We start from the raw sequence: 17,928 nt of genomic DNA on the forward strand, positions 1-17,928 counted from the left end.
TCCGCAATGCGAATCGTTCCAGAGAGAGGAGAGAGCGATTTCGATCGTCGGAGCGGTGTTCACGGGCGGTCGTATTGAAAATACGACTCACGACGCCGCAAAACACTCACGCAAGTCCGAATGTGATACCCATTCCTATTTCCTTCTTCTCACGAAACCGTTAGACGCAATGTAAAATTTGCAATTTTCACAGAACCGCGTCAAACGCCGACGAAACGTCCATCGTTCGCTCGTACGTAGCATCTTTGCAACCCGACTCAGAAACGCTCTTTGCGCCCTCCACAATTCGACATGGAGAGGTAAGCGACGGCGGGGACTTACAAGAGCAACGCAAGCAGTACTTGGTTACGTAAACGACCCTCAGCCAGGCGTGGTCCAGGAATTGTATCCGTGGACCGCAATGTGCGCTCGAAATGTCGATGTTCATGTGTCCTGCAGTTCACACGTTGACGCGCAATTAGCTGCGTTCTTCATCGACCCACGAGCCAAGTGATCCACCGTTCAGGGTAATCGTATAATTTGATTTATAATCAATATATAATTATGTCTCTTGTTCTGCGGTTCATAAGAACGCCGATACTTGAAAGCTCCAACCAGCGCGCGAAGGAGATTCAGGCGTCGTTTTTAAGGACGACACACGATCGTCCGTAGAAACGGAAACCGTCGCGAGTACGCGATGCAATGCGCACACGTATCCGACGGCCGGACGGAAAATACATTGAAAAACCTTTAAAGTGGAAAACACAGGAGGAGAATTCAGAAAACGACGGGGATCATAGACAACCCGATACTGGATCCCGACACTACTCCTCCTCCTCTCTTATTGGAGAATGAACTCGATAACTAGCGGACTTCACAGCCGGCTCTGGCCGTGCGCGATCGTTCGTCCCAAGCTCTTGTGCACTGTATTATCGCCACACAGAGAGTAGAGTGTCAGAATCGCACACAGCTTTACGCGAGCTACGCAGCCGGTCCTCTCGAATATACGTGTTCGTCAACGAACACGCATGCGGCGACGTTTTGTGCTCTATGTTATACGCGAACTCGATAAATAGAGCGGGACTCACAGCCGGCTCTGGCAGCGGTCATTCGTCCCACGCTCGTGTGTGCGCTATCGCCACACAGAGTAGGGTGTCAGACTCACGCAGCTTTAAAAGCGAGCTTCACAGCCGGTCCTTCTCTCATCCTATTCCTCGACGTTCGTGACAGAACACAACGCGTACACCGCAAGTTTTCCACAGGTACCCTGTTGTTGTCCTCTCTTTCTCTAGAGGAGAGACAACACCACCGTTTCCAATGGACGTATCTCGGACACCACAGGCGAAGACCGAGGAAGCGCGATATGTGGATTCGAATCGACGCTTACATCCCTGTTCTTGCGACCGTAATTGTCCATATAATTGTCGAGAGCCTACACACAGGCAGACCAATGGCGTATATTATAGTATACACGTCTCTTTGACACGAGGTATTTTTATCAAAGAGAACACGATCCATCAGGTGGCGGGTGAAAAACATCGATTCGTAACGACGGGTATTTCTATATTCGTGGTTAAGCTATAACATTCAGCGTCCGACGGGAAACAGCACCCTATTGATCGTTCGAGTTTGCAATGTGAACGTCGGTGACGATTCCCGAAGACCCGAAGTACAGCTCTTCGCACTCACTCCCCAATACAAGTAAACGATGCGATGCTCCACCTTCACGCAAGCACCCTCTGTTTCCTCGTGTGTCATTCTCATTGAGATCTTTCGTCCCATTGTCGAAAGAGTGCATATATTATATATTGCCGTGTTTGTGCACAAATGGTCTGGCGGGCTCTCTGCGCCTTAATTTTGGACGGGAGAATCGTACGCTTTGAGTAACTATGTACTCCATGCGTAACTATGACCTCCACACGTAAGCCGTTGCATGGGGAGTAGTTCTAACAATATATATCATAACACCAAACTCGCTACTACTATTATTTACCGAGTTATTAGCAAATAATGGACGGATGTACTACTCCGTCGACAAAACTCTGGAAATTTTTCTAAGTCCCACCGCTAAGAGGAAACTTTTTCCGTATCGGTCCTAGCCGATTTTCGACGTGATATCACTGTAATATAGACGGTTTCTAACAATATATATCATAACACCAAACTCGCTACTACTATTATGTACCGAGTTATTAGCAAATAATGGACGGATGTACTACTCCGTCGACAAAACTATGGAAATTTTTCTAACTCCCACCGCTAAGAGGAAACTTTTTCCGTATCGGTCCTAGACGATTTTCGACGTGATATCACTGTAATATAGGGGGTTTCTAACAATATATATCATAACACCAAACTCGCTACTACTATTATTTACCGAGTTATTAGCAAATAATGGACGGATGTACTACTCCGTCGACAAAACTCTCGGAATTTTTTTAAGTCCCACCGCTAAGAGGAAACTTTTTCCGTATCGGTCCTAGACGACTTTCGACGTGATATCACTGTAATGTAGACGGTTTCTAACAATATATATCATCACACCAAACTCGCTACAATTATTATTTACCGAGTTATTAGCAAATAATGGACGGATGTGCTACTTCGTCGGACGTTGGACGAAAATTTTTCTAACTCCCACCGCTAAGAGGAAACTTTTTCCGTATCGGTCCTAGCCGATTTTCGACGTGATATCACTGTAATATAGACGGTTTCTAACAATATATATCATAACACCAAACTCCCTACTACTATTATTTACCGAGTTATTAGCAAATAATGGACGGATGTACTACTCCGTCGACAAAACTCTGGAAATTTTTCTAAGTCCCACCGCTAAGAGGAAACTTTTTCCGTATCGGTCCTAGCCGATTTTCGACGTGATATCACTGTAATATAGACGGTTTCTAACAATATATATCATAACACCAAACTCCCTACTACTATTATTTACCGAGTTATTAGCAAATAATGGACGGATGTACTACACCGTCGACAAAACTCTGGAAATTTTTCTAACTCCCACCGCTAAGAGGAAACTTTTTCCGTATCGGTCCTAGCCGATTTTCGACGTGATATCACTGTAATATAGACGGTTTCTAACAATATATATCATAACACCAAACTCGCTACTACTATTATTTACCGAGTTATTAGCAAATAATGGACGGATGTACTACACCGTCGACTAAACTCTGGAAATTTTTCTAACTCCCACCGCTAAGAGGAAACTTTTTCCGTATCGGTCCTAGCCGATTTTCGACGTGATATCACTGTAATATAGACGGTTTCTAACAATATATATCATAACACCAAACTCGCTACTACTATTATTTACCGAGTTATTAGCAAATAATGGACGGATGTACTACTCCGTCGACAAAACTCTGGGAATTTTTCTAAGTCCCACCGCTAAGAGGAAACTTTTTCCGTATCGGTCCTAGACGATTTTCGACGTGATATCACTGTAATATAGACGGTTTCTAACAATATATATCATAACACCAAACTCCCTACTACTATTATTTACCGAGTTATTAGCAAATAATGGACGGATGTACTACTCCGTCGACAAAACTCTGGGAATTTTTCTAAGTCCCACCGCTAAGAGGAAACTTTTTCCGTATCGGTCCTAGACGATTTTCGACGTGATATCACTGTAATATAGACGGTTTCTAACAATATATATCATAACACCAAACTCCCTACTACTATTATTTACCGAGTTATTAGCAAATAATGGACGGATGTACTACACCGTCGACAAAACTCTGGAAATTTTTCTAACTCCCACCGCTAAGAGGAAACTTTTTCCGTATCGGTCCTAGACGATTTTCGACGTGATATCACTGTAATATAGACGGTTTCTAACAATATATATCATAACACCAAACTCGCTACTACTATTATTTACCGAGGTATTAGCAAATAATGGACGGATGTACTACTCCGTCGACAAAACTCTGGAAATTTTTCTAAGTCCCACCGCTAAGAGGAAACTTTTTCCGTATCGGTCCTAGCCGATTTTCGACGTGATATCACTGTAATATAGACGGTTTCTAACAATATATATCATAACACCAAACTCCCTACTACTATTATTTACCGAGTTATTAGCAAATAATGGACGGATGTACTACACCGTCGACAAAACTCTGGAAATTTTTCTAACTCCCACCGCTAAGAGGAAACTTTTTCCGTATCGGTCCTAGCCGATTTTCGACGTGATATCACTGTAATGTAGACGGTTTCTAACAATATATATCATCACACCAAACTCGCTACAATTATTATTTACCGAGTTATTAGCAAATAATGGACGGATGTGCTACTTCGTCGGACGTTGGACGAAAATTTTTCTAACTCCCACCGCTAAGAGGAAACTTTTTCCGTATCGGTCCTAGACGATTTTCGACGTGATATCACTGTAATATAGGGGGTTTCTAACAATATATATCATAACACCAAACTCGCTACTACTATTATTTACCGAGTTATTAGCAAATAATGGACGGATGTACTACTCCGTCGACAAAACTCTGGAAATTTTTCTAAGTCCCACCGCTAAGAGGAAACTTTTTCCGTATCGGTCCTAGCCGATTTTCGACGTGATATCACTGTAATATAGACGGTTTCTAACAATATATATCATAACACCAAACTCGCTACTACTATTATTTACCGAGGTATTAGCAAATAATGGACGGATGTACTACTCCGTCGACAAAACTCTGGAAATTTTTCTAAGTCCCACCGCTAAGAGGAAACTTTTTCCGTATCGGTCCTAGCCGATTTTCGACGTGATATCACTGTAATATAGACGGTTTCTAACAATATATATCATAACACCAAACTCCCTACTACTATTATTTACCGAGTTATTAGCAAATAATGGACGGATGTACTACACCGTCGACAAAACTCTGGAAATTTTTCTAACTCCCACCGCTAAGAGGAAACTTTTTCCGTATCGGTCCTAGCCGATTTTCGACGTGATATCACTGTAATGTAGACGGTTTCTAACAATATATATCATCACACCAAACTCGCTACAATTATTATTTACCGAGTTATTAGCAAATAATGGACGGATGTGCTACTTCGTCGGACGTTGGACGAAAATTTTTCTAACTCCCACCGCTAAGAGGAAACTTTTTCCGTATCGGTCCTAGACGATTTTCGACGTGATATCACTGTAATATAGGGGGTTTCTAACAATATATATCATAACACCAAACTCGCTACTACTATTATTTACCGAGTTATTAGCAAATAATGGACGGATGTACTACTCCGTCGACAAAACTCTGGAAATTTTTCTAAGTCCCACCGCTAAGAGGAAACTTTTTCCGTATCGGTCCTAGCCGATTTTCGACGTGATATCACTGTAATATAGACGGTTTCTAACAATATATATCATAACACCAAACTCGCTACTACTATTATTTACCGAGGTATTAGCAAATAATGGACGGATGTACTACTCCGTCGACAAAACTCTGGAAATTTTTCTAAGTCCCACCGCTAAGAGGAAACTTTTTCCGTATCGGTCCTAGCCGATTTTCGACGTGATATCACTGTAATATAGACGGTTTCTAACAATATATATCATAACACCAAACTCCCTACTACTATTATTTACCGAGTTATTAGCAAATAATGGACGGATGTACTACTCCGTCGACAAAACTCTGGAAATTTTTCTAAGTCCCACCGCTAAGAGGAAACTTTTTCCGTATCGGTCCTAGACGATTTTCGACGTGATATCACTGTAATATAGACGGTTTCTAACAATATATATCATAACACCAAACTCCCTACTACTATTATTTACCGAGTTATTAGCAAATAATGGACGGATGTACTACACCGTCGACAAAACTCTGGAAATTTTTCTAACTCCCACCGCTAAGAGGAAACTTTTTCCGTATCGGTCCTAGACGATTTTCGACGTGATATCACTGTAATATAGACGGTTTCTAACAATATATATCATAACACCAAACTCGCTACTACTATTATTTACCGAGGTATTAGCAAATAATGGACGGATGTACTACTCCGTCGACAAAACTCTGGAAATTTTTCTAAGTCCCGCCGCTAAGAGGAAACTTTTTCCGTATCGGTCCTAGCCGATTTTCGACGTGATATCACTGTAATATAGACGGTTTCTAACAATATATATCATAACACCAAACTCGCTACTACTATTATTTACCGAGGTATTAGCAAATAATGGACGGATGTACTACTCCGTCGACAAAACTCTGGAAATTTTTCTAAGACCCACCGCTAAGAGGAAACTTTTTCCGTATCGGTCCTAGACGATTTTCGACGTGATATCACTGTAATATAGACGGTTTCTAACAATATATATCATAACACCAAACTCGCTACTACTATTATTTACCGAGGTATTAGCAAATAATGGACGGATGTACTACTCCGTCGACAAAACTCTGGAAATTTTTCTAAGACCCACCGCTAAGAGGAAACTTTTCCGTATCGGTCCTAGCCGATTTTCGACGTGATATCACTGTAATATAGACGGTTTCTAACAATATATATCATAACACCAAACTCGCTACTACTATTATTTACCGAGGTATTAGCAAATAATGGACGGATGTACTACTCCGTCGAGAAAACTCTGGAAATTTTTCTAAGTCCCACCGCTAAGAGGAAACTTTTTCCGTATCGGTCCTAGCCGATTTTCGACGTGATATCACTGTAATATAGACGGTTTCTAACAATATATATCATAACACCAAACTCGCTACTACTATTATTTACCGAGTTATTAGCAAATAATGGACGGATGTACTACACCGTCGACAAAACTCTGGAAATTTTTCTAACTCCCACCGCTAAGAGGAAACTTTTTCCGTATCGGTCCTAGCCGATTTTCGACGTGATATCACTGTAATATAGACGGTTTCTAACAATATATATCATAACACCAAACTCGCTACTACTATTATTTACCGAGTTATTACCAAATAATGGACGGATGTACTACTCCGTCGACAAAACTCTGGGAATTTTTCTAAGTCCCACCGCTAAGAGGAAACTTTTTCCGTATCGGTCCTAGACGATTTTCGACGTGATATCACTGTAATATAGACGGTTTCTAACAATATATATCATAACACCAAACTCCCTACTACTATTATTTACCGAGTTATTAGCAAATAATGGACGGATGTACTACACCGTCGACAAAACTCTGGAAATTTGTCTAAGTCCCACCGCTAAGAGGAAACATTTTCCGTATCGGTCCTAGCCGATTTTCGACGTGATATCACTGTAATATAGACGGTTTCTAACAATATATATCATAACACCAAACTCCCTACTACTATTATTTACCGAGTTATTAGCAAATAATGGACGGATGTACTACACCGTCGACAAAACTCTGGAAATTTTTCTAACTCCCACCGCTAAGAGGAAACTTTTTCCGTATCGGTCCTAGCCGATTTTCGACGTGATATCACTGTAATATAGACGGTTTCTAACAATATATATCATAACACCAAACTCGCTACTACTATTATTTACCGAGGTATTAGCAAATAATGGACGGATGTACTACTCCGTCGACAAAACTCTGGAAATTTTTCTAAGACCCACCGCTAAGAGGAAACTTTTTCCGTATCGGTCCTAGACGATTTTCGACGTGATATCACTGTAATATAGAGACGGTTTCTAACAATATATATCATAACACCAAACTCGCTACTACTATTATTTACCGAGGTATTAGCAAATAATGGACGGATGTACTACTCCGTCGACGAAACTCTGGAAATTTTTCTAAGACCCACCGCTAAGATGAAACTTTTCCGTATCGGTCCTAGCCGATTTTCGACGTGATATCACTGTAATATAGACGGTTTCTAACAATATATATCATAACACCAAACTCCCTACTACTATTATTTACCGAGTTATTAGCAAATAATGGACGGATGTACTACACCGTCGACAAAACTCTGGAAATTTTTCTAACTCCCACCGCTAAGAGGAAACTTTTTCCGTATCGGTCCTAGACGATTTTCGACGTGATATCACTGTAATATAGACGGTTTCTAACAATATATATCATAACACCAAACTCGCTACTACTATTATTTACCGAGTTATTAGCAAATAATGGACGGATGTACTACTCCGTCGACAAAACTCTGGAAATTTTTCTAAGTCCCACCGCTAAGAGGAAACTTTTTCCGTATCGGTCCTAGCCGATTTTCGACGTGATATCACTGTAATATAGACGGTTTCTAACAATATATATCATAACACCAAACTCGCTACTACTATTATTTACCGAGTTATTAGCAAATAATGGACGGATGTACTACACCGTCGACAAAACTCTGGAAATTTGTCTAACTCCCACCGCTAAGAGGAAACTTTTTCCGTATCGGTCCTAGCCGATTTTCGACGTGATATCACTGTAATATAGACGGTTTCTAACAATATATATCATAACACCAAACTCGCTACTACTATTATTTACCGAGTTATTAGCAAATAATGGACGGATGTACTACTCCGTCGACAAAACTCTGGAAATTTTTCTAAGTCCCACCGCTAAGAGGAAACTTTTTCCGTATCGGTCCTAGCCGATTTTCGACGTGATATCACTGTAATATAGACGGTTTCTAACAATATATATCATAACACCAAACTCGCTACTACTATTATTTACCGAGTTATTAGCAAATAATGGACGGATGTACTACTCCGTCGACAAAACTATGGAAATTTTTCTAACTCCCACCGCTAAGAGGAAACTTTTTCCGTATCGGTCCTAGACGATTTTCAACGTGATATCACTGTAATATAGAGACGGTTTCTAACAATATATATCATAACACCAAACTCGCTACTACTATTATTTACCGAGGTATTAGCAAATAATGGACGGATGTACTACTCCGTCGACAAAACTCTGGAAATTTTTCTAAGTCCCACCGCTAAGAGGAAACTTTTTCCGTATCGGTCCTAGACGATTTTCGACGTGATATCACTGTAATATAGACGGTTTCTAACAATATATATCATAACACCAAACTCGCTACTACTATTATTTACCGAGTTATTAGCAAATAATGGACGGATGTACTACACCGTCGACAAAACTCTGGAAATTTGTCTAAGTCCCACCGCTAAGAGGAAACTTTTTCCGTATCGGTCCTAGCCGATTTTCGACGTGATATCACTGTAATATAGACGGTTTCTAACAATATATATCATAACACCAAACTCGCTACTACTATTATTTACCGAGTTATTAGCAAATAATGGACGGATGTACTACTCCGTCGACAAAACTCTGGAAATTTTTCTAAGTCCCACCGCTAAGAGGAAACTTTTTCCGTATCGGTCCTAGCCGATTTTCGACGTGATATCACTGTAATATAGACGGTTTCTAACAATATATATCATAACACCAAACTCGCTACTACTATTATTTACCGAGTTATTAGCAAATAATGGACGGATGTACTACTCCGTCGACAAAACTATGGAAATTTTTCTAACTCCCACCGCTAAGAGGAAACTTTTTCCGTATCGGTCCTAGACGATTTTCAACGTGATATCACTGTAATATAGAGACGGTTTCTAACAATATATATCATAACACCAAACTCGCTACTACTATTATTTACCGAGGTATTAGCAAATAATGGACGGATGTACTACTCCGTCGACAAAACTCTGGAAATTTTTCTAAGTCCCACCGCTAAGAGGAAACTTTTTCCGTATCGGTCCTAGACGATTTTCGACGTGATATCACTGTAATATAGACGGTTTCTAACAATATATATCATAACACCAAACTCGCTACTACTATTATTTACCGAGTTATTAGCAAATAATGGAGGGATGTACTACTCCGTCGACAAAACTCTGGGAATTTTTCTAAGTCCCACCGCTAAGAGGAAACTTTTTCCGTATCGGTCCTAGACGATTTTCGACGCGATATCACTGTAATATAGACGGTTTCTAACAATATATATCATAACACCAAACTCGCTACTACTATTATTTACCGAGTTATTAGCAAATAATGGAGGGATGTACTACTCCGTCGACAAAACTATGGAAATTTTTCTAACTCCCACCGCTAAGAGGAAACTTTTTCCGTATCGGTCCTAGCCGATTTTCGACGTGATATCACTGTAATATAGACGGTTTCTAACAATATATATCATAACACCAAACTCGCTACTACTATTATTTACCGAGGTATTAGCAAATAATGGACGGATGTACTACTCCGTCGACAAAACTCTGGAAATTTTTCTAAGTCCCACCGCTAAGAGGAAACTTTTTCCGTATCGGTCCTAGCCGATTTTCGACGTGATATCACTGTAATATAGATGGTTTCTAACAATATATATCATAACACCAAACTCGCTACTACTATTATTTACCGAGTTATTAGCAAATAATGGACGGATGTACTACACCGTCGACAAAACTCTGGAAATTTGTCTAAGTCCCACCGCTAAGAGGAAACTTTTTCCGTATCGGTCCTAGCCGATTTTCGACGTGATACCACTGTAATATAGACGGTTTCTAACAATATATATCATAACACCAAACTCGCTACTACTATTATTTACCGAGGTATTAGCAACTAATGGACGGATGTACTACTCTGTCGACAAAACTCTGGAAATTTTTCTAAGTCCCACCGCTAAGAGGAAACTTTTCCGTATCGGTCCTAGACGATTTTCGACGTGATATCACTGTAATATAGGGGGTTTCTAACAATATGTATCATAACACCAAACTCGCTACTACTATTATTTACCGAGTTATTAGCAAATAATGGTCGGATGTACTACTCCGTCGACAAAACTCTGGAAATTTTTCTAAGTCCCACCGCTAAGAGGAAACTTTTTCCGTATCGGTCCTAGACGATTTTCGACGTGATATCACTGTAATATAGACGGTTTCTAACAATATATATCATAACACCAAACTCGCTACTACTATTATTTACCGAGTTATTAGCAAATAATGGACGGATGTACTACTCCGTCGACAAAACTATGGAAATTTTTCTAACTCCCACCGCTAAGAGGAAACTTTTTCCGTATCGGTCCTAGACGATTTTCAACGTGATATCACTGTAATATAGAGACGGTTTCTAACAATATATATCATAACACCAAACTCGCTACTACTATTATTTACCGAGGTATTAGCAAATAATGGACGGATGTACTACTCCGTCGACAAAACTCTGGAAATTTTTCTAAGTCCCACCGCTAAGAGGAAACTTTTTCCGTATCGGTCCTAGACGATTTTCGACGTGATATCACTGTAATATAGACGGTTTCTAACAATATATATCATAACACCAAACTCGCTACTACTATTATTTACCGAGTTATTAGCAAATAATGGAGGGATGTACTACTCCGTCGACAAAACTCTGGGAATTTTTCTAAGTCCCACCGCTAAGAGGAAACTTTTTCCGTATCGGTCCTAGACGATTTTCGACGCGATATCACTGTAATATAGACGGTTTCTAACAATATATATCATAACACCAAACTCGCTACTACTATTATTTACCGAGTTATTAGCAAATAATGGAGGGATGTACTACTCCGTCGACAAAACTATGGAAATTTTTCTAACTCCCACCGCTAAGAGGAAACTTTTTCCGTATCGGTCCTAGCCGATTTTCGACGTGATATCACTGTAATATAGACGGTTTCTAACAATATATATCATAACACCAAACTCGCTACTACTATTATTTACCGAGGTATTAGCAAATAATGGACGGATGTACTACTCCGTCGACAAAACTCTGGAAATTTTTCTAAGTCCCACCGCTAAGAGGAAACTTTTTCCGTATCGGTCCTAGCCGATTTTCGACGTGATATCACTGTAATATAGATGGTTTCTAACAATATATATCATAACACCAAACTCGCTACTACTATTATTTACCGAGTTATTAGCAAATAATGGACGGATGTACTACACCGTCGACAAAACTCTGGAAATTTGTCTAAGTCCCACCGCTAAGAGGAAACTTTTTCCGTATCGGTCCTAGCCGATTTTCGACGTGATACCACTGTAATATAGACGGTTTCTAACAATATATATCATAACACCAAACTCCCTACTACTATTATTTACCGAGTTATTAGCAAATAATGGACGGATGTACTACTCCGTCGACAAAACTCTGGGAATTTTTCTAAGTCCCACCGCTAAGAGGAAACTTTTTCCGTATCGGTCCTAGCCGATTTTCGACGTGATATCACTGTAATATAGACGGTTTCTAACAATATATATCATAACACCAAACTCCCTACTACTATGATTTACCGAGTTATTAGCAAATAATGGACGGATGTACTACACCGTCGACAAAACTCTGGAAATTTTTCTAAGTCCCACCGCTAAGAGGAAACTTTTTCCGTATCGGTCCTAGCCGATTTTCGACGTGATATCACTGTAATATAGACGGTTTCTAACAATATATATCATAACACCAAACTCCCTACTACTATGATTTACCGAGTTATTAGCAAATAATGGACGGATGTACTACACCGTCGACAAAACTCTGGAAATTTTTCTAACTCCCACCGCTAAGAGGAAACTTTTTCCGTATCGGTCCTAGCCGATTTTCGACGTGATATCACTGTAATATAGACGGTTTCTAACAATATATATCATAACACCAAACTCGCTACTACTATTATTTACCGAGTTATTAGCAAATAATGGACGGATGTACTACTCCGTCGACAAAACTCTGGGAATTTCTCTAAGTCCCACCGCTAAGAGGAAACTTTTTCCGTATCGGTCCTAGACGATTTTCGACGTGATATCACTGTAATATAGACGGTTTCTAACAATATATATCATAACACCAAACTCGCTACTACTATTATTTACCGAGTTATTAGCAAATAATGGACGGATGTACTACTCCGTCGACAAAACTATCGAAATTTTTCTAACTCCCACCGCTAAGAGGAAACTTTTTCCGTATCGGTCCTAGACGATTTTCGACGTGATATCACTGTAATATAGAGACGGTTTCTAACAATATATATCATAACACCAAACTCGCTACTACTATTATTTACCGAGGTATTAGCAAATAATGGACGGATGTACTACTCCGTCGACAAAACTCTGGAAATTTTTCTAAGTCCCACCGCTAAGAGGAAACTTTTTCCGTATCGGTCCTAGCCGATTTTTGACGTGATATCACTGTAATATAGATGGTTTCTAACAATATATATCATAACACCAAACTCGCTACTACTATTATTTACCGAGTTATTAGCAAATAATGGACGGATGTACTACACCGTCGACAAAACTCTGGAAATTTGTCTAAGTCCCACCGCTAAGAGGAAACTTTTTCCGTATCGGTCCTAGCCGATTTTCGACGTGATACCACTGTAATATAGACGGTTTCTAACAATATATATCATAACACCAAACTCCCTACTACTATTATTTACCGAGTTATTAGCAAATAATGGACGGATGTACTACTCCGTCGACAAAACTCTGGGAATTTTTCTAAGTCCCACCGCTAAGAGGAAACTTTTTCCGTATCGGTCCTAGCCGATTTTCGACGTGATATCACTGTAATATAGACGGTTTCTAACAATATATATCATAACACCAAACTCGCTACTACTATTATTTACCGAGTTATTAGCAAATAATGGACGGATGTACTACACCGTCGACAAAACTCTGGAAATTTGTCTAAGTCCCACCGCTAAGAGGAAACTTTTTCCGTATCGGTCCTAGCCGATTTTCGACGTGATACCACTGTAATATAGACGGTTTCTAACAATATATATCATAACACCAAACTCCCTACTACTATTATTTACCGAGTTATTAGCAAATAATGGACGGATGTACTACTCCGTCGACAAAACTCTGGGAATTTTTCTAAGTCCCACCGCTAAGAGGAAACTTTTTCCGTATCGGTCCTAGCCGATTTTCGACGTGATATCACTGTAATATAGACGGTTTCTAACAATATATATCATAACACCAAACTCCCTACTACTATGATTTACCGAGTTATTAGCAAATAATGGACGGATGTACTACACCGTCGACAAAACTCTGGAAATTTTTCTAAGTCCCACCGCTAAGAGGAAACTTTTTCCGTATCGGTCCTAGCCGATTTTCGACGTGATATCACTGTAATATAGACGGTTTCTAACAATATATATCATAACACCAAACTCCCTACTACTATGATTTACCGAGTTATTAGCAAATAATGGACGGATGTACTACACCGTCGACAAAACTCTGGAAATTTTTCTAACTCCCACCGCTAAGAGGAAACTTTTTCCGTATCGGTCCTAGCCGATTTTCGACGTGATATCACTGTAATATAGACGGTTTCTAACAATATATATCATAACACCAAACTCGCTACTACTATTATTTACCGAGTTATTAGCAAATAATGGACGGATGTACTACTCCGTCGACAAAACTCTGGGAATTTCTCTAAGTCCCACCGCTAAGAGGAAACTTTTTCCGTATCGGTCCTAGACGATTTTCGACGTGATATCACTGTAATATAGACGGTTTCTAACAATATATATCATAACACCAAACTCGCTACTACTATTATTTACCGAGTTATTAGCAAATAATGGACGGATGTACTACTCCGTCGACAAAACTATCGAAATTTTTCTAACTCCCACCGCTAAGAGGAAACTTTTTCCGTATCGGTCCTAGACGATTTTCGACGTGATATCACTGTAATATAGAGACGGTTTCTAACAATATATATCATAACACCAAACTCGCTACTACTATTATTTACCGAGGTATTAGCAAATAATGGACGGATGTACTACTCCGTCGACAAAACTCTGGAAATTTTTCTAAGTCCCACCGCTAAGAGGAAACTTTTTCCGTATCGGTCCTAGCCGATTTTTGACGTGATATCACTGTAATATAGATGGTTTCTAACAATATATATCATAACACCAAACTCGCTACTACTATTATTTACCGAGTTATTAGCAAATAATGGACGGATGTACTACACCGTCGACAAAACTCTGGAAATTTGTCTAAGTCCCACCGCTAAGAGGAAACTTTTTCCGTATCGGTCCTAGCCGATTTTCGACGTGATACCACTGTAATATAGACGGTTTCTAACAATATATATCATAACACCAAACTCCCTACTACTATTATTTACCGAGTTATTAGCAAATAATGGACGGATGTACTACTCCGTCGACAAAACTCTGGGAATTTTTCTAAGTCCCACCGCTAAGAGGAAACTTTTTCCGTATCGGTCCTAGCCGATTTTCGACGTGATATCACTGTAATATAGACGGTTTCTAACAATATATATCATAACACCAAACTCGCTACTACTATTATTTACCGAGGTATTAGCAAATAATGGACGGATGTACTACTCCGTCGACAAAACTCTGGAAATTTTTCTAAGTCCCACCGCTAAGAGGAAACTTTTTCCGTATCGGTCCTAGCCGATTTTCGACGTGATATCACTGTAATATAGACGGTTTCTAACAATATATATCATAACACCAAACTCCCTACTACTATGATTTACCGAGTTATTAGCAAATAATGGACGGATGTACTACACCGTCGACAAAACTCTGGAAATTTTTCTAAGTCCCACCGCTAAGAGGAAACTTTTTCCGTATCGGTCCTAGCCGATTTTCGACGTGATATCACTGTAATATAGACGGTTTCTAACAATATATATCATAACACCAAACTCGCTACTACTATTATTTACCGAGGTATTAGCAACTAATGGACGGATGTACTACTCTGTCGACAAAACTCTGGAAATTTTTCTAAGTCCCACCGCTAAGAGGAAACTTTTCCGTATCGGTCCTAGACGATTTTCGACGTGATATCACTGTAATATAGGGGGTTTCTAACAATATGTATCATAACACCAAACTCGCTACTACTATTATTTACCGAGTTATTAGCAAATAATGGTCGGATGTACTACTCCGTCGACAAAACTCTGGAAATTTTTCTAACTCCCACCGCTAAGAGGAAACTTTTTCCGTATCGGTCCTAGACGATTTTCAACGTGATATCACTGTAATATAGAGACGGTTTCTAACAATATATATCATAACACCAAACTCGCTACTACTATTATTTACCGAGGTATTAGCAAATAATGGACGGATGTACTACTCCGTCGACAAAACTCTGGAAATTTTTCTAAGTCCCACCGCTAAGAGGAAACTTTTTCCGTATCGGTCCTAGCCGATTTTCGACGTGATATCACTGTAATATAGACGGTTTCTAACAATATATATCATAACACCAAACTCCCTACTACTATGATTTACCGAGTTATTAGCAAATAATGGACGGATGTACTACACCGTCGACAAAACTCTGGAAATTTTTCTAACTCCCACCGCTAAGAGGAAACTTTTTCCGTATCGGTCCTAGCCGATTTTCGACGTGATATCACTGTAATATAGACGGTTTCTAACAATATATATCATAACACCAAACTCGCTACTACTATTATTTACCGAGTTATTAGCAAATAATGGACGGATGTACTACTCCGTCGACAAAACTCTGGGAATTTCTCTAAGTCCCACCGCTAAGAGGAAACTTTTTCCGTATCGGTCCTAGCCGATTTTTGACGTGATATCACTGTAATATAGATGGTTTCTAACAATATATATCATAACACCAAACTCGCTACTACTATTATTTACCGAGTTATTAGCAAATAATGGACGGATGTACTACACCGCCGACAAAACTCTGGAAATTTGTCTAAGTCCCACCGCTAAGAGGAAACTTTTTCCGTATCGGTCCTAGCCGATTTTCGACGTGATACCACTGTAATATAGACGGTTTCTAACAATATATATCATAACACCAAACTCCCTACTACTATTATTTACCGAGTTATTAGCAAATAATGGACGGATGTACTACTCCGTCGACAAAACTCTGGGAATTTTTCTAAGTCCCACCGCTAAGAGGAATGTCACGTTCTCATGCATGTTCGCATGTAACGTGACCGATTTCTGCGTATCTACGCTAGAAATCGGTGTTCTGACGCTCCTGGCTCACGCGTAACGCGGCATCCCCACCACCGCGCCGTCAATCTAACGGTACTCCGCTCTACGGTAGTGCGTTCTCTCTCGCACCCGTTACGAGCATAGGCAGGTAGCGCTATCCTTGTCTAGCGCACGGCGAGACGCACCCCTCTCACTCGCACCCGTTACGAGCATAGGCAGGTAGCTCCGTCCTTGTCTAGCGCACGGCGAGACGCACCGCTCTCACTCGCACCCGTTACGAGTATAGGCAGGTAGCTCTGTCCTTCTCTAACGCACAGGCAACCATCGCCGTTCTCTCTCGCACTCGCTACAACCATAGAGCGTAGTGCTATCCTTTTCCAACGCATAGCCGCTAAGAGCATGCGTTCTCTCTCGCACTCGTTACCTGCATAGGGCGACGTGCCATCCTTTACTATTCTACACGGACAACCGTTACTTTCTCTCTCGCACTCGCTACAACCATAGGGCGTAGTGCTATCCCTTTTCAACGTATAGCCATTAAAGGCATGCTTTCTCTCTCGCACTCGTAGCAGACATCGGACAGTCCAAAGTCCGTTTTCAGGGAACTTTTCACCCCCGCACACAGATGGCTTTTTTACCAGCTCGAGTTTCTCGAAAGAGAAAATGCACAGACCCTTATGTATTTACCCCACCTCCAAAAAAATACCGAAGTTCATCCACCACTCACTAGATGACTTCGGACTTCAACCCCGTTTTCCCGCTACTAAAAATGTACGGTACCCCGCATAAAAAGTCTGGAGACATCTTCAGACTTCGGAAAAAACTTCTACAAGCTCTGCTTTCATAAGTA

At 40.1% G+C, this 17,928-nt stretch overlaps 1 non-coding gene across 1 annotated transcript; it reads right to left on the reverse strand.

Moving 5' to 3' along the window:
• Nucleotides 1-354: 354 nt before the first annotated feature.
• On the reverse strand, nucleotides 355-509 carry LOC143364358 (5.8S ribosomal RNA). Its single transcript, XR_013084086.1, has one exon. It is a non-coding gene; the product is annotated as a 5.8S ribosomal RNA (ribosomal RNA).
• Between the last annotated feature and the right edge of the window lie 17,419 nt (nucleotides 510-17,928).

The sequence above is a fragment of the Halictus rubicundus genome, unplaced genomic scaffold (genome assembly GCF_050948215.1).
Source record: "Halictus rubicundus isolate RS-2024b unplaced genomic scaffold, iyHalRubi1_principal scaffold0478, whole genome shotgun sequence".
Lineage (NCBI taxonomy): Eukaryota > Metazoa > Arthropoda > Insecta > Hymenoptera > Halictidae > Halictus > Halictus rubicundus.